Here is a 25,231-nt window from a genome sequence, read left to right as displayed (position 1 = left end):
TTAGTTTTACGATACAGGTAGTCCTGGACTTATGATGGACAAATTTGAGTTACAACGTTTTTTTTTTTTTTTACATCTTATCATTAGTAATGTACTACTTACAATGTTGCAGCCTGTAATTTGCTGATGTTATCATTCTCAGATGTTTACTCGCAGATGTTCAATGTATTGATTTATAAAGATACTGGTAATAAAAGACAATGATAATAAAAACCAAAAAAAAAAAAAAATGAGGTATTTATCTTACGTCAGAGCCGACTTACAATGGAATGATTGGAATGGAACTCCATCCATAAGTCAGGTACTACATGTATTAAGAAAATATTCACAGAGGTGGGGCTAAGATGGTGGAATAGTCAGACGCTTCCTGTCATCCCTCTTACAAGAAAGACCTGAGAAAACAAATGAATCAAATATACATGACAATCTAGGAACCCTAATCATTGAAGACACTGCTGAAGAATCGGACTGAGGAGCAGGAGGAGGGAGAGACAACTCAAAAGCAACGGAAAGGGGGAAGTTCAGGTCATGAGATCACCAGGGCCCTGCTAGCTGAGTCTGCACAGCACACGGGCTGAGATAAGCAGCAACATACAAAGCGGAAGACCACCACACTGGGTACAGCCAAGCAGAAGGAAATCTGCACACACCTCCAGAACCAAGCAAGAGTGACACCAGGCCTGTGAAAGTTAAGTGCAAGCTTCTAACCTACCATGCACAGGGATAAAATAATCCCTCCCTGCCAGAGCTTCACAGTGGAGAAGTGCTTATTTCCTCTCACCCACTCCCCACCCCGCTCTGCTCTGTGGCTTTCAACAATGCCACACCCCCTAAACCTAGAACTCAGGGCCCTCTGCTCCAACACCAGTCCCAAGGCATCCAACAACACCATGCCCCCTAAGCTGGTAACTCAGTGCCAGTCAGGAGGCTCTGCCCCTTCACCCAGCCGCTGGTGTAAGGGGTCCATGGACTTGCAGGGCCTGTCACCTTCCCCTGCCCCTCATTAGCATGAAACAGCAGAGCATAAACCTGAAACCGTTTTCACTTGCAGCAGCCAAGGGGGAGCTGCAGATTTTTGACATTCAATACCACCCCACTACCTAAACAGGGCCCTCACCCACCCACACCTGAGGCCTGAGGGCCAGTGGTACAACCCACTGTATCTAGCTACCCACACAAGGGGTCTCAAAATTAGTGGAGTCTCCTATTTCCTCCAGCCAACAGCACCAGGCACCCAAGGACTGGCTGCATTACACTGCTCTATAGACAGCTCCAAAATAATAGTAGGAGACTTCAACACACCACTTTCAGTGAAGAACAGAACATCCAAAAGGCAATTCAATAAAGATATGGAAGCTCTAAATGCCACGATCAATCAACTTGACCTCATAGACACTCCACCCAACAGCAGCATAGTATACATTCTTTTCCAAAGCACATGGAACATTCTCCAGAATAGACCACACCTTATGCCACAAAGCAAGTCTTCACAGAACCCAAAACATCAAAATAATATGAAGTACCTCTTCTGATCATAATGCCATGAGAGTAGGAATCAATAACAGAGACAGCAAAGAAAAAAAATCAAATACATGAAAACTGAATAACACCTTGATTATAAACTACTGGCTTACAGAAGAAATTAAGGATGGAATACAGAAATTCATAGAATCAAATGAGAATAGGGACACATTTTATTACCAAAATCTTTGGGACACAGCAAAAGCTCTGCTTAAAGGTCAATTTACAGCAATAAATGTACACATGGAAAAAGAAGAAAGGGCTAAAATCAAAACATTAATCCCACAACTCTAACAAATTGAGAGCAGCAAAAGAAGCCCTCAGGCACCAGAATAAAGGAAATAATAAAGATTAGGGCAGAAATGAATGAAATAGAGACTAGAAAAACAATTGAAAGAATCAACAAGACCAAAAACTGGTTCTTTGAAAATATCAGCAAAATAAAAAACCACTAGCCAAACTAACAAAAGAAAAACATGAGAGGAAGCAAGTAGCCTGAATAAGAAATGAGATGGGTGATGTCACAACAGACCCAACTGAAATAAAAAGAACCATAACAGAATACTATGAAAAATTGTACTGCAACAAATTTGAAAACATAGAGGAAATGGACATATTTCTAGAAACACGCTACCTACATAAACCAAAACAAACTAAGGTAGAAAAACTAGATACACCCATAACAAAAGAAGAGATTGAAGAGGTAATTTAAAAAACACCCAACAAAAAAAAAGCCCAGGCCTGGCTGTCTTCACTGGAGAGTTATACTAAACTTTTGGAGAAAAGTTAACACCAATAGTACTAAACCTATTTCAGAGCATAGAAAAGGAAGGAATACTCCCGAACTCATTCTATGAAGCCAGCATAACCCTGATACCAAACCCAGGCAAAAACACTACAAAAAAAAAAAAGAAAGAAAGAAAACTACAGACTCTCATGAACATAGATGCAAAAATCCTCAACAAAATTCTAGGCAATAAAATTCAACAGCATATCAAAACAATAATACATTATGACCAAGTGAGATTCATATCAGGTATGCAGTGATGATTCAACATTAGAAAATCAATTAATGTAATCCACTACATAAACAAAATGAAAGAAAAGAACTATATGATCTTATCAATCAATGCAGAAAAGGCATTTGACAAAGTCCAACACCCATTCCTAATAAAACTCTCAGCAAAATAGGAATAGAAGGGAAATTCCTCAACATAATAAAGGCCATTTATACAATGACAACAGCCAAACAGCCAACATCATTCTAAATGGAGAGAGACTGAAAACATTCCCCTTGAGAACAAGAAACAGACAGACATGGATGCCCTTTATCACCATTCTTATTCAACATTGTGCTGGAGGTCCTTGCCAGAGCAATTAGGCTAGAAAAAGAAATAAAGGCATCCAAATTGGAAAGGAAGAGGTAAAACTATTCCTATTTGCAGATGATATTATCTTATACACAGAAAACCCCAAAGAATCCACAAGAAAGTTATTGGAATTAATACAAGATTTCAGCAAGGTAGCAGGATACAAAATTGACATACAAAAAACAGTAAAATTCCTCTACACCAACAAAGAGAACTTTGAAAAGGAAATCAAATCAATACCATTTACAATAGTTCCCAAGAAGATAAAGTACTTAGGAATAAATCTAAAAGACTTATACAAAGAAAACTATAAAGCACTACCACAAGAAACCAAAAGTGACCTACATAAATGGAAAAACATACCATGCTCATGGATAGGAAGACTCAACATTGTGAAAATGTCAATCCTACCCAAAGTGATCTACAGATACAATGCAACCCTGATCCAAATTCCAACAGCATTTTTTAACAAGATGGAGAAACAAAAAGGAAGAGGGCCTGGATAAATAAAGTATTACTAAAGAAGAACAAAGTAGGAGTCCTCACACTACCTGATTTTAGAAGCTACTATACAGCCACAGTAGTCAAAACAGCCTGACACAGGCCAATGGAACAGAACTGAGAACCCAGACATAAATTCATCCATCTGTGAGCAGCTGATATTTAACAAAGGGCCAAAGTCAGTTAAATGAGGAAAGACAGTCTCTTTTACAATGGTGCTGGTATAATTGGATATCCATCTATAAAAAAATGAAACAGAACCCATACCTCACACCATACACAGAAACTAACTCAAAATGAATCAAAGACCTAAACATAAAATGTAAAGCAATAAAGATCATGGAAGAAAAAATAGGGACAATGCTAGGGACCCTAATACATGTCAGAAAAAGTATACAAACAGTTAAGTTATAATGCACAAACACCAGAAGAGAAACTAGATAACTGGGAGCTCCTAAAAATCAAACACTTATGCTCATCCAGAGACTTCACCAAAAGAGTAAACAGACAATCTACAGACTGGAAAAAAATTGGGGGTATGACAAATCTGATCAGCATCTAATCTCTAAAATTTACAAGATACTGCAAAACCTTAACAATAAAAAGACAAATAACCCAATTAAAAAATGGGCAAAGGATATGAACAGGCACTTCACCAAAGAAGACATTTGGGCGGCTAGCAGATACATGAGGAAATGCTCACGATCATTAGCCATTAGAGAAATGCAAATCAAAACTACAATGAGATACCATCTCACCCCAACAAGGCTAGCATTAATCCAAATAACACAAAATAATAAATGTTGAAGAGGTTGTGGAGAGACTGGAACACTTATACACTGCCAGTGGGAATGTAAAATGGTACAACCACTTTGGAAATTGGTTTGGCACTTCCTTAAAAAGCTAGAAATAGAACTACCATACAATCCAACAATCCCACTCCTTAGAATATATCCTAGAGAAATAAGAGCCCTCACACGAATAGATATATGTACACCCATGTTCATTGCAGCACTGTTCACAATAGCAAAAAGATGGAGACAACCTAGGTGCCCATCAACTGATGAATGGATAAACAAATTATGGTATATTCACACAATGGAATACTATGCAATGATAAAGAACAACAATGAATCCGTGAAACATTTCATAACATGGAAGAATCTGGAAGGCATTATGCTGACTGAAATTGGTCAGTTGCAAAAGGACAAATATTGTATGAGACCACTAATATAAGAACTCAAGAAAATGTTTAAACAAAGAAGAAAACATTCCTTGATGGTTAAGAGGGTGGGGAAGGAGGGAGAGGAGTATTCACTAACTAGATAGTAGACAAGAATTATTTTAGGTAAAGGGAAAAACAACACACAATACAGGGAAAGTCAGCACAACTAGACTAATCCAAAAGCTAAGTTTCCTGAATACAACCAGACATTTTGAAGGACAGAGTAGCAGGGGTAGGGATGTGGGGACCATGGTTTCAGGGGACATCTAGGTTGGTATAACAAAGTTTATTAAGAAAATGTTCTGCATCCCACTTTGGTGAGTGGCATCTGGGGTCTTAAAAGCTAGCAAGCGGCCATCTAAAATGAATCAATTGGTTCCAACCCACCTGGAGCAAAAAAAGGAGAATGAAAAACACCAAAGACACAAGGAAAATATGAGCTCAAGAGGCAGAAAGGACCACATAAACCAGAGACTCCATAAGCCTGAGACTGTAGGAACTAGGTGGTGCCTGGCTATCACCAATGACCACCCTGACAAGGAACACAACAGAGAGTCCCCGATGGAGCAGGAGAAAAGTGTGGTGCAGAACTCAAATTCTAGTAAAAAGACCAGACTTAATGGTCTGACTGAGACTGGAGGGACTGTGGAAGACATAAGACATGGCCCCTGAGCTCTCTCTGTTAGCTCAAAACTAAAACCATCCCTGAAGCCAACTCCTCAGATGAAGATTAGACAGAAAGTGATACTGCTGAGGAGCGTGTTTCTTAGCTCAATTAGATATATGAGATTAAGTGGGCAGATCCTGTCCAGAGGCAAGATGAGATGGCAGAAGCGGACAGGAACTGGTTGAATGGACATGGGAAATACAGGGTGGAGAGGAGGAGTGTGCTGTCACATTATAGGAAGAGCAACTAGGGTCATATAACAATGTGTGTGTAAATTTTTGTATGAGAAACAGACTTAAATTGTAAACTTTCACTTAAAGCACAATAAAAAAAGATAAAAAATATTATGCTGTATGTGTCAGTATTGCTGAAAAAAACAGATGTAGCCCAATTAAAAATGGGCAAAGAATACGAACAGACAGTTCACCAAAAATCATTCAGGCAGCTAACAGACACATGAGAAAATGCTCACGATCATTAGCAGTTAGAGAAATGCAAATCAAAACTGCAATGAGATACCATCTCACTCTGACATTACTGGCACTAACCAAAAAACAGAAAATAACAAATGTTGGAGAGGTTGTGGGGAGATTGGAACTCCTATGCATTGTTGGTGGGAATGTAAAATGGTACAACCACTATGGAAACGACATGGCACCTCCTTAAAAAGCTAGAAATAGAAATACCATACAATCTGGCAATCCCACTCCTAGGAATATATCCTAGAGAAACAAGAGCCATCACACGAATAGACATATGCCCACCCATGTTCATTGCAGCATTATTCTCAATAACAAAAAGATGGAAACAACTTAAGTGCCCATCAACAAATGAATGAATAAACAAATCATGATACATACACACAATGGAATACTATGCAAAGATAAAGAACAATGATCAATCCGGGAAACACCTCACAACATGGATGAATCTGAAGGGCATTATGCTGAGTGAAAAAAGTCAATCACAAAATGAGAAATATTGCATGAGACCAATATTATAAAAACACAAGAAAAGGTATATACACAGAAAAAAAAATCTTTGATGGTTACGAGGGAGGCGAGGGGCAGGGAGGGGTAATCACTAACTAGATAGTAGACAAGTGTCGACTGAGTTACTGGGGCTGAGGGCTGTGGGGGACTGTGGTCTCGGGAGACATCTAAGTCAATTGGTATAACATAGTTCATAAACAAAATGTTCTACATCCTACTTTGGTGAGTAGCGTCTGGGATCTTAAAAGATTGCAAGTGTCCATCTAAGATAAATCTATCAGTCCCATCCAGTCCGGAGCAGAGGAGACTGAAGAAAACCAAAGACATGAGGAAAACATCAGTCCAAAGGACTAATGGACCACATGAACCACAGCCTCCATCAGTCCGAGCCCAGAAAAATTAGATGGTTCCCTGCTACCGCCACCCACTGCTCTGACAGGGATCACAATACAGGGTCCCAGGCAGAATGGGAGAAAAATGTAGAACAAACCATGCACCAAAAAAAAAAAGACCAAACTTACTGATCTGATGGTAACTGGAGGAACCCTTGAGACTATGGCCCCTGGGCACCCTGCTAACTCAGAGCTGAAACCACTCCTGAAGTCCATCTTTCAGTCAAATATTAGACAGACCTGTAAAACAAAAAACACACATGAGGAACTTTTTCTTGGTTCAATCAAGTATAAGAGATGAAAAGGGCAATGCCTGCTCAAAAGCAAAGATGGGAAGGCAAGAAGGGACAGGAGAACAATGAATGGACACTGAGAACCTAGGGTGAAAAGGGAAAGGGGAAGAGTGCAACTAATACCGCAAAACAATTTGTATGTAACATTTTTGAATGAAAAACTAATTTGTGCTGTAAATTTCACCTAAGACACAATAAAATTAAGAAAAAAATAGATGTAAATGCAAACAAAACCAACTATAAATTTCATTAAAAAAAAAAAATCATCTTGTGCCATATTGTTTAGGCAGGGCCTAAGGTTATTTCCACTGAGTTGTGTTCTGGTATAATCTCCTCTGCTAACACTGGAGGACACTCAATAAACAGCCATGTGAAAGTCAATAGTGCATTTACCCTTAGGATATTGTCCAGTGCATTGTTTCATACTTTATCCAGTGCCCTTTATATAAAAATGCATGTGTAAAATTTCTTTCAGACCCAAATCCCAGGAAATTTTTTTATCTCCTTGAGGAACTGATACTATTTCCTCAGGGACAATGTAAATCATGTTATAGATTGTTTTCCTTTTTGCTTTGACTGCCAGGAAGCTCAGAGGCAGATTTACCACTCAACTTTAATGGTTATTGGGTCAAGTGGCCAATATATCTCTATTTCAAGTTTAATCTTGATCTTGTTCTTCTAGTCTAGACATTTTCCCAAACTTGGATTTTAAGTCCAAATTCTTCATTTACATTTTTCTATTTTATATTGCTCATGCTTACAAGCTGCCTTGAATCCTTCATAAAAATAGTCCAAGTATCTATAAATAAGGAGTCTCTGGGTGGTACAAGGAGCCTGTAGTGCAGTGGTTAAGAGCTCAGGCTGCTAACCAAAAGACTGGCAGTTTGAATCCAGCAGTCACTCCTTGGAAACCCTATGGGGCAGTTCTGCTCTGTCCTACAGGGCCACTATGAGTCGGAATCAACTCCACAGCAATGGGTTTGGTTTTTGGTTTTCTCATCCAGTATGACCTCACACTGAACTAACTTTTACCAGGACTGTTTTTCTCCTCACTCCTTTCTCCTTACCATTGTTCATTTAGACAACCATTCGAAGATATCTCATTTTCCCTGCTGACCTCTTAATCTATTTTTTAAACATCCAACAGATACATAAGTTGGAGCAATTCCAAATGGTTTTTAGAGCAGTGAGAGGGAGTTTTGTACTGACTAGCCAAGGACAACTTTACTATTTGTTTATTGCTAGGGTCAGAGGTTAGCTCTTAGCACATCACCCCAACTCTTTGCAAGTGGTTTCTTACTCAGGCCACCAGAGGTATAGAATCACTGGGAGATATAGATTCATTCGATAGTTCTATTGTTGTGTCTAAGTTTTAGATGAAAGCTTTTAAGTAAAAGTGTACAAAAGGATCCCACTCGTCTCATATATTTACAGGGACAATGGGGAATCCCATCTAAAAGTTTACTGATCAGGGCAGCACCTGGCAGATGGCACATGCTTAATAAATGTCTTATCATTGGTGCCCTTTTTAATATAGATATGGCAATGATGCTCATTTCAAGAGGGGATGGTGTGATCATTTGGCCCTCAGCTAATCTTGCGAACCAGCATTCATTTTTCTGAGACAGAGGAATAAACGCTGTGCAATTCACTGTGTGAAAAACACAAGCATGAAACTGTGACTTTTGCATGGAATGTCACGCAGTACTTCCTAGGCATTTGGTCTGGGATTCAGAGACCTGCTTCCCTCTCTGGCTCTACAACAAACTGATCATGTGGTGTGGGAGCCATCACTCTACCTCCCTGACCTCAGTTCTGTCTACTGTAAAAGAGGGACTGGGCAAGATGGTTGCTCAAGTCCCTTCAAGCACTAGCATTCCAGACTCCATGCTCTGGTCTGTTTCTATAGCATCTGTCTCGATGTTGTGTTAGTCGCCATTGAGTCGGCTCCAACTCATGGCAACCCCATGTACAACAGAACAGCATGTTGCCTGGCCCTGAGTCATCTTCGCAATTATTGGCATGCTCCATTGTCATGGCCACTGTGTATTTTGAGTGCCTTCCAACCCAGGGAATGCATTTTCCAGAACTATATGGGGCAATATTCTGTTGTGATCTATAGAGTTTTCATTGGCTAATTTGCAGAAACTGATCACCAGGCCTTTCTCCCTAGTCTTTCTTAGTCTGAAAGCTCTGCTGAAACCAGTCCACAGTGGGTGACCCGGCTGGTATTTGAAATAACTTGGCTTAGCTTCCAGCAACATAGCAACATGCAAGCTGCTACAGTAGGACAAACTGACAGGTAGCTGGTGGTCTCTCTCAAACAGTTTTCATTAAAAATAATTCCATTCTAGAAAATTCCGTTTAACGGAAGGCAAGAGTGGAGCACAGAAAAGTGAAGGGTCTTACCCTGAAGTAAGTCTATAATAAATTACGAGCAGAGCTCTGCACTCCCTGATGCCAGCTTGTGGCCCAGAGCTCATCATGTGATTATATTTGTCTCCAGTGAATCTCTGGGACTTGAAACAAGCCCATGGAACAGTTTAGCTAACAGTAATGCTGCTTATCTTTATTTTGTGAAATACACTTTTTAAATTAAAAATCTAGATTAAAATGTGGTTTTCTTTGCTTAAAAGAATTTTATTGACTAACAGGCGGCAGCCTCCCCTGTTCTCAAGAAGCTGCCTCAATTGAATAGCATTTTTTTCCCCAATCCTGTATCTGCATAATAAAACCAGTTAGCAGCCCAGCCAGGGCGTTTGCTCTGGGGGGCTATTCATCAAGGTTATAATGGAAGGAAGAGCACCTGGTAACAGTGCAAAAGTGACTTCATTTCCTTTGTAATTACAACTGTAAAATAACTTCCCTAAACCCAAATTGCTATTGAGAACCTGATAAGGCAATTCTCACATCTCCGCCAAGTGAGTGACAGTCTCATTTCTGCTTAATTGAACAGCAGTCAATTTCTTTTTGTGGCTAAGGTGAACCGGTTATGGTGATGGGAGCACGGAGGCCTCCATGCCAGCCTTGCTGGTGCTCATCGGGAGACTCCGCCGTCAGCCCACACAGACTAGTGTGGCAAGCAGTGTTTCTAGCACGCACTCCTGTAACTTGCAATTTATTTAAGGAAAGCAGAAAATAATGGCAGAGAATAACGCATTACACAGTGTCTGCTCCAACAGCAGTCAATTACAAACAGAAAGAATTCCATAAATGGTCCCTTATAGGTGATACAAATAGATTGAATTTTTCTTTTCCTTTGCTGAAAAATCTCAGCATTAAATTTAATCAATATTATGTTCACATGTGCTCTGAATCAGCATACTAATCTGAAAGGATAGGAAGTCTTGGTAATACCTAACAAGAGTGGGGTGTAGGAAAAGTAGAGAGTCATAATGATATGATGGGTAACTAAGCTGAATTCAAAGTCTTGGAGGGAGAACAGTTCTAAGGGATGAAGAACCCATCTTGCTGGGTGGCTGAGCATAGGTGTAAACAAAGTGGGTATGAAAGTTTTTACTGAACATAACTCCATTAATTGACTGTTGCTATAACCAACTTGTAATTATCATATCATTATTGGGATGGTACACCTGAAACACCACTGGTGAACTCTGTTTTGTTATTTGACCTTTTGGTCTTCGTAAGACTGTAAGATCCTCGAGGGCAGGGAATACCCCAGTCAGTGCTCCATAACGCTTCTTTTGGTGGATCTAAGTTGAGAGATTATTTCATACTCTTCTTCCATTTCTTGGCCTGGAGTACTTAGCCCAGAGTACTTAGCCTGGTGTAAGAGAATTTTACTAACCAAGAAATTCTCCCCTGTCCATATTCTATGTTTTATTAGTGCTATCTAACTGTTCCTACAATGATTCGCTGCCATTGCAACTGTAATTAAATTATGCAAAGGGTTACAGATCATTTAAAAGTTGTTAGTTGCTGAGGAAGCACATTTGTGATGTAGGGGAAAAAAGCCTTTGCATTTTGCTAAGTTTCACATCCTCTATGCACACTTTTTAGTGAGAAAGAACTTAAATTTTCAATGATTACCCTGCAGACTTATGAAGTATTTCAACTAGATATGACAACGGGAATATGCTCAACTGTCTCCAGCGGTGAGAAAGAAAATGATATACTCTCAGGCCCTGACTCTGTCACCAGGGCATGGCATGTAAATGTCTTACCTGCTGTCAGCACCCAGATGGCCTCCACCCTAGAGTCTCTTCCATACCTCAGCAGAACTGTGAGGTAATCCTGACTGCCCTCAGGCCACCTGTGCTGGTCAGTGTGCACTCTCAGATGCAAACCTCTGGAGATAATAAGATCACGGTTCAGCCAATATGTGGTAACTTATTTTCCTAGGGCTGTTATCACAAACTAGATGGCTGAAAACCACAGAAATTTATTCTCTCACAACCCATGAAGGCCGGAAGTCCGAAATCAGGGTGTTTGCAGGGCTGTGCTCTCTCTGAAGACTCTAGGGGAAAATTCACTCCACACCTTTCTCTTAGCTTCTGGTGTTGCCAGCAATCTTTGGCATTCCCTGGCTTGTAGAGGCATCATCTCAGTCTCTGCCTCTGCCATCACATGACCATCTCCCTGTATGTCTCTCTGTCTGTGTCTCTTCTTTTCCTATAAGGACACCAGTCCTATTGGATTAGAACCCACTCTCACCCAGTAGGACCTCATGCTAATTTAGCTAATTACATCTGCAAAGGCCCTATTTCCAATTAAGGTCACATTCACAGGTATGGGGTTAGGAGTTCAACATATCTTTTGCGGGGCACGTTCAACCCATAACGTGTGATAAGTGAATTAGGCTATGGCTCAATTAGTCTATTGACAGAGTTATCTTCCTAGTTGCCATAAAACAAGCAGATGTGCCATAATACTTCATTCCTCAAAGTGCTGAAGACCAATAGCAAGGGCCTCACCGGGGAGTTTGTTAGAAATACAGAATCACAGGCCCTGCCCCGACCTACTGAAAAATCTGCTTTTTAACAAGACTCGCAGAGGATTTGTGTGCACATTAAAGTCTGAGAAGCACTGACACAATACACTGATCAGTCAAGAGTTCCTCAAGGGCGGGTTTTGTTTCATTTCTCCATGTAACTGCTACATCCAACACAGTTAGTAAGAACTTAACATTTGTTATATTGAACTGAGCGGTTTATATGGAAAGACACACATTTACGCAAGCTTTGGAACTTAGAAAGGCAAGGAAATCTCTTTCATTTCTTCAATTGGTGTTCACTGAGTCCCTACTATGTGCCAAGTATTATTCTAGACGTTAGAGGTACAGTGATGAATAAGGTACACTGGTCCTCATGGAGCTTACTTTCCTGGGTACACAGTAAGAACTTCTCTGGAGCCCCTGGGTGGTGCAACCAGTAATATGCTCTGCTAGTAACCAAAAGATTAGACGTCCAAGTCTACCCACAGATGCCTTAGAAGAAAGGCCTGGTGATCTATTTCCAAAAAATCAGCCATTGAAAACCCTGTGGAGCATATTTCTACCTTGACACACATGGGCTCACAATGAGTCAGAATTGGCTCGACAGCAACTGCTTAAGAATTTCTCTTCTAAACAAAGGTGATAGAATTTTTGGCTATTGAATGCTGGAAACCTAACTACTCTTTGCTAAAAACTAAGAATTCCCTTTTTGTTGTTGTTGTTCATCTTTTCTTCCTCTTCTTTATTTTTTTCTCTCTCCACCCATAATAATGGACAAAAGCATGATTTTCAGCCATCATCCTTATTGGCAGCAATGTCACATTTCAATTTGTATTAAAAGCCTAAATCAGGAGTCAATAATGGTCTTTCATACTTTTTATGTTTCTTAGTTTTATGGTCCTATTTAAGATTCACTGCCAGTCCCAGTTTTGTATCCCGTGGAATATAAACATGACCACCATCAATTTTACCATCTCAGGATATTCTTTCTGCAACAGCTGGACACCTAACAATCAGTAGAAAAGAGAAATTTACTTTAAAGTGTCCTTCCTTTTTTTCAAATCGCCTTCCAAGTCTTAGGACCCTGAAACATGATACTTACTTGAGTTGAACCAACACTTTTTCAGTGTCGAAAGCATGCACTTTTTTTCATCATTTATAAAATATTTTTGGGTTGCCTGCTATGTACTAAGCATTGTGGAAATAAGGAGGGGATCAGCTCTTTAGGAAAAGGAGCATAATGACAACTGACTTTGATATCTTTAGTTTTAGGTGCTAGAGGGTCATCCCATCCAAGTAGAGATATTATCGGACGTATTTTTAGAGTAATGCATCATCATTTAATAAATTATATTCTTCCATTCAGTGGAATACTATCAGGCATTAATAAAGAATATTTAAAATTAATGTTTAATAACATGCAAAGATTATCCTGATATTTTAGCTTCAAAGATTAAAAATAGGATGTACGGCATGAGCTCACTTTCGTTTAAAATACCTGACTAAAAATATCTGGAGGGAAATGTACCAAAACGTTAACAATGTTTATTATTGCTTGATGAGGTAATGGTGGGTTCTCTGTGGGCAACTTGGAACCCTGGGTGGTGCAAACAGTTAAGTGCTTGACTACTAGCCAAAAGGTTGGTGATTCAAGCCCACAGAGGTGCCTCCAAAGACAGGCCTGGCAAACTGCTTTTGAAAGGCCACAGCCTTGAAAACCTTATGAAGCAATTCTGCTCTGCACACCATGAGTCGGAGTCAACACACTAGCAACTGACAACAGAGGTTCTCCTTCCCAGTGGGCTGGGTTAACTGACAGTGGATCCCTTGAGTTACAAGAAACAGTTACAAGTAACAGAAAACCCAACCGAAAGTGGCTTAAATGAAAAAAAAAAAACAAGAAGTCTGAAGGTGAAGTAGCTCCTGGGATGATAATTCAGACTCAATGACCCATTAGATTTCCATCTTTCCATGTGTTGTCCACTGTATATCAGTGGTTATTCCCACGTGGTAGCAAATGGGTGGAGAAGTTCCAGGCATGAGAGGCAGACTCCAAGATGTTTAACAAAAAAAAAGATGTTCTCATCCAGGAATCTCTTTTATTAACAACAAAAACCTTTTCCAGATTCCCTGTACTTCCTATCCCATCCAGGACTGCACCTCAGGTCCCATTGGCCAGGGCTGGGTCACGTGTCTATGTCTAAACCAATCTTTAGCAAGATAACCGAAACCACCAAACATGGCTCCCCTCATAGGGTCTAGGAAGGGCCCAGGCTCTTCTGCTACATGATCCAAAGGAAAAACAAAGGGCTATTTTGCATCAGGAGAAGCCCTGGTAGCACAGTGGTTAAGAGCTCCAAAAAGGCGTCAGTTTGAATCCACCAGCCACTCCTTGGAAACCCTGTGGGGCAGTTCTACTCTGTCCTATAAGGCAGCCATGAGTTGGAATCGACTCGATGGCAATGGGTTTTGGTTTCACATCATCATCTGGACCCTGGTATATATTTGTGATTCTGTTATAATAAAGCAGTAATTCTGTTCGACTAAGTCTGCACTTCTGGACCCTTTCAGATGCTTGAAGCATGACTAAAGGGTTACTTAAAGCATACGGACAAGAATGAGTCTTACTCCTAGAGGAAGGAGACACTATCTGGTCAGAGCCCACTATTCTGTTCCTGCAATGACTTCCAACTTGCACCCTTGGGCAAGAAAGTACAAACACTGTGATGCAAACTGTAGCAGGTGCTGTCACTCAGACTCCATCGTTTCAGTGTGATTCAAAGAACATGGACAACTTCCAACTGACAGTAATTGTATTTCCGAGTCCAAGAGTTCTTTCTAGAACTCTAGCAAGATCTCTGCAAGGAATTAACAACCCTTCCCTCCTTCCCCAGGAGGCTTCAACCAATGACTGGTAGGTGTTGGTATCTAAATACCCCAGTTCACTTGCCCCTCTGGTGGGTTAGTTTGGAGGCACATGTTCTGCATCATTTCCCAGATTAAGCTCCACTGTGGTACTTGGCTTAATTATGTACCCTTTATTAATGGCCTTCCCTATTTCATTTCTTCTTTCCCCTGCTGGTGCTCCTGCCCCTCCCAAATAAATTACTTGCATTTGAATCCTTGTCTCTGGTTCTGCTTTGGGGGAAGCTCAAGCTAAGGCACAAACTATCCTATATTTTATAAATTAAGCTGGACTTAGAGTGTGCAGAAACCCTAGAATAAGCTTCAAGTACATTTTGAACAATGAAAGATGGGAGGAACCAAACTAGGCATATAGACCGACCACATCTCGTAATTGCTGGTGTCAGTATCAGTTTTGAACATGCTGATGTTATAAGATCACTCACGGGAGTTGTCTTTCCAATACAGACTCATTGAGAAAGGAAGACAGAGGAACTGATACATTGGAATCGCGATGTTGATGAAGAATATTGAACATACTGTGGACTGCCAGAAGAACAAACAAATCAATCTTAGAAGAAATACAACTGGAATACTCCTTAGAAGCAAGGATGGTGAGATTTCAGCTCACTTATTTTGGATAGGTCACCAGGAAAGACCAGTCACTAGAAAAGGACATCATGTTTGGTAAAGGAGAGGATCAGCAAAAACAAAGGAAATACTCAATAGCCACAACAAGGGACTCAAACACACCACAGTCATGAAGATGGTGTAGGACCAGGCAACATTTAGTTCTGTTATACACAAGGTCTCCTGGAGTCAGAGCTGACTCCATGGCAACTAACAACGACAACCAAGTAAGCCCCACAGGAATCCAGTAACCTATACTATATTTTGGGGTGAAGATGGGGAGACCCTCGAAGACAAACAAAATGACTTTACACCTTCAAGGACAAATACACGTAATACATCTAATGCAAACTGAGTGTGTATATGGACTGAAAGGACAAAGAAGTAATCAAAGATTGTGGGGGGGGGGCGTTATTTCAACTGCTCTGTCCTTAGGACTATGGACTCTGGCAAGCATTTCACCTGAAAAAGGGTTTTAGAGAGGGTTAGCCTGGCTTTTGACTAATTAAGTGCAAAAAGTCAATAATACAGCATTGTAAATGCAGAAGGAAGAAAATCTTTAAAACTTCTTTCTATGATTTTTATCCAATTTTCCATTTCCACCCATTGTTTTCTGTGTCTCCCTAAGCCAAGTATACTCATTGTCAGGCATTTTTTACAGCAGTTCCTCACTCTCTGAAGTATGTTGCCATATTTTGTCAGTTTTTTTCTCACAACAGTGGTAGGTCAATATCGTTTTCCCTATGTGAGGAAGAGAAGAGCAAGGCAAGGGAGAGGGGAAATGTCTTTGGGTCAGATCAGACAGGAAGCAATTGAGAAACCATTCCTGACCCACCAACCTGTGGGCAAGGCACCTCTGAGTCCTGAGTAAACAAGTTAAAACAAGGCTAGTTACTTCCTTAAGGCAATTAACTGCTCCTAAATTGGAAATTAGAAAGCCTAAACAAAACTGTCACTACACTAATGACGTGGACTATCCAGACATGTACATATCTCAAATTGCGATGCCAAAACAGTTTTCTCCTTGGAGTTCTCTACCTTCCTCTTTTTTTGCCTATCCAATATCTTCCCAGATCAAACCCCACCTCCTTCAGGAAGCTCTCCAAGACTTGTCAGCCTTCGAGAATCTACTTCTCCTCTCTGCATCCAACAATACTTTTTCATCACATGTTCAGTGCTATCTGCCTAATTCCTTGCTTGGTACATGGCATATAATAGAAGCTCAATAGGTATTATTAAAAGGCACCTGGGAGCCAGCAAAGGCAAGCAAAGAATCAGGGAAAGCTAAGGCATTCCTTGGGGGAAAAAAATCCAGTATGCCATAGCCATAAAATGTCTTTTGGGGACCACAAAATCAGTTCACTTCCTGCACATTCCTGACAATATTAATTCTATCTTTGGAATTACGATTGTTTCTCTTGTCATAGCACTTGACCTAGCACCTCTGAAGGCTAGAGAATGAGCCAGTCCACTCTGTTGACTATCTAATAGAAAGCCCTGTTGAACTAAGTGTTGTGGGAGATAAAAGCTAGCAGAAGGCTGGACTAAAGGTCCTGTCTCATGCTAACATATGCATGTTTGCTGAACTCAGTCACATTCAAACAGATCGGAACTCCTTTATGTCTCTGGTTCTTACGTTCATATTCCGTCACTAATCATTCATTCATTCAACAAGTATTTATTGAACAACTAGCACGTGCCAGGCACTAAACCAAAGACGATATACAGAGCACATTTACTCCCACATTACCAATATTTCAGGTGTTCTTGAAAGTTTCTGGCTAGCTGAAGATAATTTATCTTGCTTTCCAGGGCTGTTAATGTTCTTCATTATTATTATATAATAATTACCATTATAGATGGAGATGCTCAGTCTGAACTGAATCTAATCCCCCTGCTGCCTTGTGGAGATAGAACATGCCATGTCCCCATTTTGATCCTCAGTTTCCTCATCTGTAAGATGACTGAGTACACTGGGTGATCAGCAAAGCCACCAATTTCAGCAATAGTGTGCTAAATTCCTAGTATGGATTCAACAGTGTCTTAGCCATTCCTTCCTTTTTTTTTCCCTGCACCTTCACTTTCCTCAGGGGTCCTCTGTCCCATCCACTTAGTAAACTCATATGGAGGTAAGATAAAGAAATCACTGCGTTTGGTGCTTCTCCCCACTAAATGCTTCATTATAACCCAACAGGAAAAAAAGTTTATACCAAACAAATGCTCACTTTCTTTTCTTCCCCCACCCATCAGTCTCTGTCAGCTTGATAGAGAAAATATGGCCGTTAATAGCTTGCAGTGGAACAAACATTTGCATAACTGTTACCTCAGAACCCATAACTCTGAGCTAATTGGCTGACGGTGATTAAAATGATTAAGTGAGTGTAATTTATATGATTAACCAATTAAGCCATTCTCCAGTGATTGGCTCAGGGTAGGCCTCGAGATATGCAGTTGTCTCCCAGCATGAAGGCCAACACTGTTCAGTGTTAAATGTTCTTTCAAATACTGAGTTGTACCTCTGACCAGCAGGTAAAATGTTTTACACTGAGTAGGTGAATTTTATCATGTTAAATGAGTAGCTACCAAAAAACTCAGTGCCTGGCATAAAAGAAGTAGGATGCAAGGTAGCAGTGTTTTAAGAATAACGTGGAGCGACAAGGTGTATGTGTTGCTCCTTAGCACCATGGTTGTTAGTTGAAAGTAGGCCACAGCCCACTAAAGTGAAAGACATGGGACTTGGAAGCTATGTTGGCTCATTCTAGCCCTGGCTCTGTCACTTACCAGCTGTGTGTGTGATCAAGCTATTTAACCCCTTTAAACCTATGGATTCCTCTTCTATAAAATAATATTCTTACCTACTTCTTAGGGTTATTGTGGAGATCAAATAAGATTATGCATATTATACTCCTAATAAATATGAACTGCCATTATTATTGTTGTTATCATGATTTTATTGTTATTCCAAGGGAATAAAAACTCCAAAGTTTTCCTTGCTTTTCTATTCCTGGTGTTTGGCACAGTGCCCAGCACATAACAGGTACTCAAAGATGTGCGTTGATGATTGAAAGAATAACAGGTAAATTCGTGCTGGGCACTCTTCTAAGTACTTTATACTCATTAACGTGAATAATCCTTGCAACAACCCTGTGAGGCAGGTACTACTCTTCTGCATTTTACCGATGAGGGACTTAAAGCACACAGAAGTAAATTAACTTGGCAAAGATCCCACTGCTGGTAGGAGGTAGATTTGATATTTAGGCCTACATTATGGCACCTCTGTAACTAATAAGTAGAAGATGCTCAGACATTTTCGCCAACCCAAGGCAAAATACTATTGACAAATAGAAATAAAAAAAGAACAAAAATAATGTGGCTCCTTTCTTTTGGTGGAAAAAATAACAACAACTGGGTTAATCTTCCAAGTGGTACATTTCCAGGACATGGCGAATTTAGTGAATGCAATAAGCAACCAGCCAGGTAGGTAGACAGAAAGCAGAAATTGAACATATTCTTCGTTAATCGTTGGATAAATTGAAGTCCACTGTGATTCAGTGTGCACCAGGCTCCCCCTCACCCACCATGATTCCCAGCTGTTCTGTGGCAAGGAGCCATTTCTACCAGCAGCCCCTTTTAACACATCACCTTCCTCCCTGGACTTCCCAGGCTTTTCAGCACTGGGCTGTCAGACAAACCCAGGTGGTGGCTAGACTGCTGGGCTGTTGATTTTCAGGCTTCAATTTGTTAGAAAGCATAAACAGAGGCAGGTAATTGGTATCCCTATTCTGGGAGCTATAGCCAACATACTGAAGGCAACTTCTTGGAGCGCCTTTCTTCCAGGCCTCTTCTGGTTATTAAATGTTAGCATAATAAAAGTATAGAGTATTTTACTTTCATTTAAAGAATAAAATATGCAGTTGAGGCAAGAATCCTAAAACGAACAAACAAGCCCATTGCCCTCGAGTCGATTCCTACTCATAGCAACCCTATAGGACAGAGTAGAACTGCCCCATAGGGTTTCCAAGGAGCAGCTGGTAGATTTAACTGCCAACCTTTTGGTTTGCAACCCAGCTCTAACCACTGCACCACCAGGACTCTTCCAAGAACCCTAAACCAAAAAACCAAACCCATCGCCATGGAGCCGATTCCAACTCATAGCAACCCTACAAGACAGTAGAACTGCCCATAGGGTTTCCAAGAAGCAGCTGGTGGATTTGAACTGTCAACCTTTTGGTTACCAGCTAAGCTCTTAACCACTGCACCACCAGGGCTCCCCATGAACCCTACCAAGGACAGATGATAGGGTACTGCTGTTGCTGTTAAAAAAAAAAAAAAAAAAACAATTGCCATCCAACCATTTCCAACTCACGGCGACCTAATGTGTGTCAGGGTAGAATTGTGCTTCACAGGATTTTCAATGGCTGATCTCTCTTTTGAGGCACCCCTGGGTGGACTCAAACCTCTAACCTTTCAATTAGTAACTGAGTGCTGTTAACTGTTTACACCACCCAGGGACTCCCCTGCTACTGTTACTTATTGCAGTAAACATGGGTGTGAGATGCACTGGAACTTCCCTACACTCAACTGAACATTTTATCAGTTCAACAGCCATCTGACTCAATTCACTTTCTTTTTATAACTCTTCACATCCCCTTCTTTTTATCCTCTTTTTTCCTGGCCCAAGACTTTGTCCCCTTCTCCTCCCTCTCTTCTTCCCTCCCTCCTTGCCTTCCTTCACCTCATTTCTTGAACCTGAAAGTTTAATAACCCATTTTAATGGGGCGAGCAGAAGTTCATTATGATGAATATGGCCATTCGGAAGTGATTGGCACATGTATGTTTTTGTTTTTGGATTTTTACATTTCCCACTCATTACCATGCTATAGAAATTGGAATTTTTATCGTTAATTTGATGCTGAAACTAATTCCACTTTCCTTCTCATGGGTTTTTAGTGTTATGTTAGTGCGATTTTATCTAGGTTCTTATTAAAAAACAAACGGAAAAAAACTACTTTTTTCTTACAAAATTAATACATGTTCATATTAGAAATTTTATAGAAAATAAAAATCACTTTGGCCTATCTCCTAACCTTTTTACCTTTAAATCATCCTCTAATTAAAAAAAAAGTGGGAAAAATATTTTTAAACTTTAAAGATTACGCTTGAAGGGCATGTGTGTACATAAGAAGAAGGATGGGTTTTGGAGAAAGGCCTTTGCGATTCACTGAGCTTGACGAGATATATCAAGATATTGACATGTTCAAATTATAGCTGGGTTCCCACAATACTAACCTCTGGATCCCTGATCTTTGCCAGGGTTTAGGGAAGCCACATACTGGCTATTGTACAAGAGAGAAAGAGAAACCTGAGTTCTGTACTTGGCAGGTCAAAGCTATTCAATTCATCTCTAAATCTTTACAAATCCAAGAATTTCCCTGAAGTCATCATTCACTCTGAACTTGTCCATTACTCTTTGTAAAGGAGAGGAAAGAACTTCACTTTGGTTAAACACCAGCTCCTATGAAACCAGCGTTGAAAGGGGGCAGAGTCCATAATTGATTTTCTGACAGGTTATAAAATATTAAAAGATGGGAAAGTTTTAAAACTAATTTTTAGGTATCTGTCCAAAGCCACGTCCAGTTGGCCTGCAGGATCAATGAAACAACATTACATAGAAATGCTGAACTCATACTCTCCTGGCTAATCTATATTTCAAAGATGAGATTGAGCTATTAAATGACCTACAGGCAGAGTGAGCTGATCCCCAGTTTAAACCTCCCATTTGGAACCTTGGTTGCAAAGATTAACTATTTCAAGAAAATGAAAGTCAACACATCCCTGCAGTTTTGGCAGAGTGGGGAGGTAGGAGAGAGCGCAGACAAACCATGTAAAACAGGGCAAATAAAGACAGAATCATTAATGTCAAGTTCGTGGAGGGATTTTTGGCTTTTTATCTTGTATATTCTAGTTTACCTCTCAGTTTGGCAGAGGGGTATGGGAGATGGACTTTGTTATCCCTAGACATACCCTCAAGGTGGCATTATGGAAATTTACCTCATCTTACGTGCAAATTAAATCTGCCCTAGTAGGGAAGGAGGTGTTTTTCAATTTCCTTAGCTCCCTCTCCAAAAGAAGTCTCCACCTGAAGAGCACAGGTATTCAGAAAGTAGGAGGGTTTCAGGAGCAGGACCTGAACCAGGGTTGTGGCATTGAGATTTCCAGTCCTGGCTTCACCACTATTTACTTGTCAAGTGACCCTGAAGCAAAGGGAAAAATTCTGGCCTGTGGTAAATTTGTATGAGTATTCCATTTACCCGTTTCTAGAACCTATCTCAGTTTTCTTATTTCTGACGCTGGGCCCCCCTGAGAGACGGAAACCCAAAACCAAACCCATTGTGGTCAAGTGGATTCTGACTCATAGTGACTGCATAGGACAGAGTAGAAGTGCCCCTACAGGGTTTCCAAGGCTGTAAATCTTTATGGAAGCAGACTGCCACATCTTTTTCCCTCAAAATATTTGATGGGTTTGAACCACCAACCTTTCAGGAAGCAGCCAAGCGCTTCAACCCCTGTGCCATCAGGGTTCCTGAGGAATGCATGCCACTCTGCAAATGTCCTGGCCCTCTAAGGAGGTTCTCCCATAGCTTGGACAAGAAGGTTCCATATGGCAGCCTTCTATAAGCCTTCAGGGCATCTCTCACTGACCTCTCTGTGACCTCCAGGACTCCTCACATTTATGCACAGTATTTAAATACTCTTTCCTCATCCACTCCCCACCTCCCCACATATTCTAAACTCTCCATCCAATACTCCATACCATCCAATCCCCCATGACCATAAACTCCTTGAAAGCAGGGATTGGGCCTAACTCACCTCTATGCCCAGAATTTACTGTTGTACCTGACGTTGTCATCATCAGACATGCTGTATATTTAGTTAGTTATTTTATTTTCTGTCTCACTGTCTAGAATGTAAGTTCAGTGAAAGTAGAGCTTTTTGCCAGTTTTGTTCACAGTTTCAGGGACTGGAAAAGTACTCAACAAAAAATTGTTGGATAGATGGACGATGAAGGATGAGTGGAGAGATGGAGGATGGATGAATAGATGGATGGTGAGGGGGATGGGGATGGATGGATGCTGGGTGAATGAAAGGATGGATAGAGGGAGGGAGGGTAGATGGATGGATGGAGGGAGGGTGGATGGATGGAGGATGGATGAATGGATAGAGGGTGGAGGATGGGTGGCTGAATGGATGGATGGAGGGTGGGTGGATGAATGGATGGATAGAGGGAGGATGGATGGATAGGTGGAAAGTGAATGGATGGGTGGATGGGATGGAGGATGGATGGACGGAGGATGAATGGATGGATGAATAGAGGGTCGGTGGATGGATGGGAGAATGAATGAATGGAATGTAGATGAATGGATGAATGGAGGATAGATGGCAGATGAAGAGTGGATGGATGGATGGATGGATGGTGGATAGATGGAGGATGGATGGATGGATGAACGGGTGGATGGATGAATACAGGGTGGATGGGTGGATGGATGGATGGATGGATGGGTGGATGGATGGATGGATGGATGGATGGATGGATGGATGGATGGATGGATGGATGGATGGATAAGCTGAGATTCACTGCTGTAGTAAAGGTGTGATCAAGGTGCTATGGAAGCCTTTTTTTTTAAAGGGCTGAGAGGAAGGTTGGGAATGACATAACTGAATAAATGGAATTGGAGCGCAGACTTAAAGGATAAGTAAATCTTGTATTTAAAAGTGTGAAACTGGAGACAAGGGCATTCTAGGGAGAGAAGAGAATGTGGTCAAGGCAAAAGGGCAGGATCCTATTTGGGACACACAGACCAAATGTGGAGCCTGCAGCATTAAATTTGAGCCAGCCCACTGTAGGAGATGAAGCTAGACAGGTGGGTTGTGAAGGTCTGGGATATCATAATGGGTATTGGGATTATATTCTGAAAGGCTGTAGAGGACTTTTAAAGAGAGGACAGCATCAGATCTCTGTATAGAAACTGTGTGGAGGATTAATCGTGCCAAAGGCGGGGAGATACTGGCAGCAGGAAGGCCAAGGAAGAGGGCCCTGCTATGGGCCAGGTGGCAAGATATGCCAGAATCTAACCTGGAATCTCAGCGTGCTGCACCTGCCACATAGAAGGGGCTCACAGAAGACTTGCTAAATGAATGTTGCTGAATCTGTGCTGAGGTTTCTTTGAGTTTCTCTTAAATACATGCATTTGCAAAGGTAATGCAGCTCACATTATATCACTAGTTCTGAACCAGGGGTGCTTCCTCTCCCCTCCCCCAACATTTGGCAATATCCAGAGACATTTTTGATTGTCACAACTGGGGGTGGGGTGCCAGTGGCATGTAGTGGGTAGAGGTCAGGGATGCTGCCAAACATGCTACAGTACATAGGACTGCCACCCACAACAAAGAACTTTCTGGTCCAAAATGTTAATAGTGCAAAATTAATGCAATTAATAGAATAATTAGTAGAGTAGACCTACTCCTTTGAGGCCATTAAACTCTGAGAGGGCTTCAGAGTAGACATGACAGACATCCTGAGGCATTAGCCTAAGTAAATTTGACCTTGATTGCATAACTATGTTGCTATTAGACGAGTGTCAACAAAAGACACTGTCAAACTCAAGAGATAACACAGGTAAAGTAGCTAACATTTTGCCTGTCACGGGGTAGCATTCTATAAATACCATTCCTGTCTCTTTTCTGTTAATAACTTGTCCCAATTCCAATCCTAGTTTTTACAAAAAGCATTTCCTCTTCTCAGTGAGGTTTTTTCCAGCTCCCCTGTCTAAAATTGAATCCCCATCCTCACACATATTTCCTATCCTCCTTCTCCACCTTATTTTTCACCATCTGACATACTCATATGTTGCTACGTGTTTATTATGTGCCTTTACCTACCAGAATGTAAGCTCTATCAAGGCAAGTATGTTTGTCTGTTTCGTTTATTACCATATCCTCAGCACCTAGAACAGAGCCTGGCACATAGCAGATGCTCAAAAATGTTATTTGTTGAATGAGTGAATGAATGAATGGAAAAAAACCCAGAAAAAGTTGTTTTGTGAAAGTTACATTTTCTATGATTAGCTATACAGTGATTGTTCTGTGACTGTGTGGATTAAATTGTGCCCTCCCCCAAAAATACGTGTTGGAATCTTAATCTATTTGGAAATAGGCTTCTCTTTGTTCTTAGATCGTACCTGAGTTAGATGGGTTCTAAATCCAATCGCTTCTGAATTATAAAAAGAATAGATTAGGCACAGAGCTGAACACAGGCTAGGGAGACAGACACCATGTGAGGGTCACCAAGGAACAAAACAAAGCCCGTGGCTACTAACAAGGAAGGAATTGACATGGTCGAGACCCTGATTTGGACTTTTGGCCTGCAGAACTGTGACAAATTAAACTTCTGTTCTTTAAAGCCACCTACTTGTGATATTTCTAGGGAGCCCTGGTGCAATGGTTAAAGTGCTCGACTGCTAACTGAAAGGTCAGCAGTTCAAACCCAACAGCTGCTCCACAGGGGAAAGATGTGGCAGTGTGCTTCCGTAAAGATTTACTGCCTTGGAAACCCAACAAGACAGTTCTACTCTCTCTTATAGGGTCACTCTGAGTAGGAATCGACTCAATGGCAGTAGGTATGATATTTCTGATACAGCAGTACTAGGAAATTAGGACGGTAACCGAGCAGAAGGAAAAAGTCCATAAAATGCTGGGGCCGATTTTTCTCTTGAAACGAGGCA

The sequence above is a fragment of the Loxodonta africana genome, chromosome 8 (assembly GCF_030014295.1).
Source record: "Loxodonta africana isolate mLoxAfr1 chromosome 8, mLoxAfr1.hap2, whole genome shotgun sequence".
NCBI lineage: Eukaryota > Metazoa > Chordata > Mammalia > Proboscidea > Elephantidae > Loxodonta > Loxodonta africana.
Note: the sequence above shows the minus strand (reverse complement) of the source record.